This window comes from Tupaia chinensis, unplaced genomic scaffold (assembly GCF_000334495.1).
Source record: "Tupaia chinensis unplaced genomic scaffold, TupChi_1.0 Scaffold138365_1, whole genome shotgun sequence".
Taxonomy (NCBI): Eukaryota; Metazoa; Chordata; class Mammalia; order Scandentia; family Tupaiidae; genus Tupaia; species Tupaia belangeri.
The window spans coordinates 2,072,415-2,076,101 of record NW_006198262.1 but is presented as its reverse complement, the minus strand read 5'-3'; the positions used below and the strand labels follow the sequence as shown (position 1 = coordinate 2,076,101).

Genomic DNA, 3,687 nt, shown 5'->3' with positions numbered 1-3,687 from the left:
AAAAAAAAAAAAAAAACATGCAACAGCACCAAAACTAAACAAGTGGGATTACATCAAGCCAAAAAGCTTCTGCACAGAAATCACAAAAATAAATAAATAAATAAATAAAACTAAGCTAAACTAATAATTTGATTTTAAAATGGGCAATCAGTCTGGACAAAGGAACCCCTACAGATAGCTAAAAAGCATGTAAAAAGTGTTCAACATCTCTTATCATAAGGGAAATGCAAATCAAAACCACAATGAGGCATCATCTAACTCCAGTGAGAATGGCTTTGATCAAAGAAACAAAGAATAGCAAGTGCTGGTGTGGTTGTGAAGAAAGGGGAACACTTATGCACTGCTGGTGTTCAAAAATCTAAATCTAAAAATAGAGCTATTATTGACCCAGTGATCCCACTTTTGGGTATACACACAGAAAACAGGAAATCACTCTTTTGGAGAGACATTTTCACATCCATGTTTATCACAGCATTATTCACAATAACTGAGACATGGAATCAACCTAAGAGCTTAGCACCCAATGAATGGATAAAGAAAATGTGGCACATATAAACAAATTAATATTGCTGAACCATAAAGAACAATGAATCCCTGTTATTAGGCACAATGTGGACGAACCTAGAAGATACAGTGGAAAAAGCCAGGCTGTCAAACACAAACTACTGGATATCTCTGCTTAGCATATACTGAGTGTCCTCACTTTTTAGTCGAAACTAAATAACTCAATAACATAGAAATAAAGAGAGTAATGGTAGATATTAGAAGCTGCATGAGGGTTGGGGATATCAGGAGAAAACAATTAACAGACGCAACCATGCATGTAAACAAGCAGAATAAGATATGGAACAGTGTACCATAGAAGAGTAAAAAGTCATAGACAATTCAATATATACTTTCTCCCAAAATGTGAAAACTGATAGAATGAATATCAAATATACATAGCATAATGTAATGTTAAATGATGAATACTATAAATATGTTTATATCTCTGATTTGATTATTGCATGCACCATATATGCTTTAAAAAACCATACCGCTTTTATGCCCTGCAATCTTTCAGTCTCCACCACAGAGTGCAGACTGTTGATAATAGATATAGACACTGGAGACAGTGTGTATGGAGGGTGGGAGAGGTGATGAGTGTTTTTTTTGGGGGAAAAAGAGAGAGGTAAGACATTGTGGAACACAGAAATGTTTTTTTACCTGTTGATGATGTGCACAGTATTCTCAACTGGACTGGTCTAAGGTGTATTTCATGTTGGGTAAATTCTCTATACAAGCTAAGTGATGTACAGCAATTGAATGTATAAAAAATTATTATTATTGTTATTACTATTATTATTAAAAAGGTTAAAAAAAAGGAAAAGTATGTAAATGTTAATAGCCTTTATTTGATTGTCATGTACTGCATACATACTTTGAAAATCTCTAGTGTGCATTATAGAGAAGTACAATGATGGAATGTAAACAAGAATTAATACAAATAAATAAATTAGAGACATCTGTACTTCCGTGTATAGTGCAGCATTATTTACTATTTATATGGAATCAACCCAAGTTTCTATTAAAGGTAAATGGATAATAAAAATATGATATGTATACCACCAAAAAAACATACTGTACCCCACAAAGATGAATATTGAATATATGAAAATAAGAAATCATAATTTAGGTTGGTTTATGTCTTAGCTATTGTGAATAATGCTGTAATAAGCATGGACTAGCATTTGATAGAAAGTGAATGAAGTTAACATGTATGATAATATCATTGAGTAAGTCAATATACAGTGTATTCTGAATGGGCAGATTTATTTTGTGTGCTGCAATGATATACAGTGAATGAATATAAAGTTTTTAAAATCCCAATTTAAAAAATAAAAATTAGTACTAGCTTCAGCAGCACATATACTAAAATCAGAATGATACAGAAAAGATTAGCATGGCCCCTGTGCAAGGATGACACTCAAATTCATGATGCACTTCATATTTTATATGGACACTAGAGACAAAATGGAAGGAGAGTATAGGAGGGAAGAGCACAGGAAAGGCAATTTGAGGGAAAAATAGAGAGATAAGACATTTTTGGGACAAAGATATGGTTTATTATCTGTTGATGATGATGTGTATAGTATTCTCAAATGGGCTGGCCTAAGGTGTATATCATGCTGGGTAGTCTCTTTATAATCTAAATGATGTATAGCAATTGAATGTATAAGTAATAATAATAAATAAAATAAAACAACATTAAAAATTTACAGCAATATACTAAAAATGAGATAAAATTAATAATAAAAATGCCTAATTAATGTAAAAACAGAAAATGGGGGACAAATAGAATTGGCAAGATAATAGACTCAAATCAATCACATCAATGATCATATTAATTGTAACTGATCTAACAGTCCATTAAAAGGTAGACATTATCAAATTAGTCAGAAAGGTAATATATAATAAAGCCATTTTAAATACAAAAACAAATAAGTTAAAAGTAAAAATATACTAAAGATATATTAATCACAAGAAAACTGGGAGGGTTATATGACTGTCAGACAACTAGATTTTAGAACAATGAATATTAATAAAGATAAAGAAGTTTGTTTCATCATGATAAAGGGGCCAATTCCTCAAGATGACTTAACAATCCTAAACATCTATACACCTACTAAATAAGCTTCAAAAATGCATGAAGCAAACACTGATGGAACTGCAATAAAAAAGAAAGAAATGACAATTACAGTAAATATCCCTTTCCCAATAAGTAGACAGAAAGTCAGTAAAGATATAGAACAACCCTTTCACTCAGGTTGATCTGCTTAACATTTAAAAGGCACTCCACCCACCAACAGCATAATCCATATTCTTTTGAAGTGCACACAGAAAACTTCCCAACAGAGATTATAACCTGGTTTACAATACGTTTAGGTACAATTTCACATAAAGTATGTTCTCTGACTACACTGGGATTCAGCCAGAAGTCAATAAGAGAAAAATATATAGAAAATGTCCAAATGACACACTTCCAAATCACCCATGGGTTAAAAAAAAAAAAAAAAAAAAAAGAGTGGAAATCAGAAAGTATTTGAAACTGAGTAAAAAATTAAACACAACCTATCAAAATTTGTGGGATGCAGCTAAGACAGTAACTGGAGCAGCGTTTGTAGCACATTGCCTATGGGAAAATGTGGCACATATACGCTATAGAATACTGCTCAACCGTAAAGAGCAATGAGACCTTGTCATTTGGTACAAAGTGGATGAATATAAAAGATTTAATGCCTACAGAGAGACTGTCCTACTGAAGTCATAGGAGTAGGCTGCCCTGCTTTATGCTACATGGAAAGGAACCTCAGGCGGCATCTAGGAGCTGCAAGCAGTAAGGCTAAAAGTCAGAAAAAGTGGGGTCTCTGTCCTACAACCATGAAAACCTGAATTCTGTCAACAACCTGCATAAGTATAGAAGCTAACTCTTCCTCAATCCAACCCCCAGAGAACATAGGCCTTTAGATACCTTGATTTCAGCCTTGAGAGAGCACTCAGAACTTTGACCTCCAGATGGGGACCAGCAGATGGCATAATGGCTATATCACTGGACTCCCACATAGTCGACCATGCTGGAGTCCCAGACCTGGAGGCTTAAAACTCATGCCACCTGCATGCCCAAGAACCCGAGAGAAGAATGGAGGA

At 33.7% G+C, this 3,687-nt stretch overlaps 1 non-coding gene across 1 annotated transcript; it reads left to right on the top strand.

Annotated features, from left to right (window-relative positions):
• Positions 1–1,887: 1,887 nt before the first annotated feature.
• LOC114004508 (U6 spliceosomal RNA) lies at positions 1,888–1,994 on the top strand. The gene has a single exon (XR_003546638.1). It is a non-coding gene; the product is annotated as a U6 spliceosomal RNA (small nuclear RNA).
• The last annotated feature ends 1,693 nt before the right edge of the window (positions 1,995–3,687 follow it).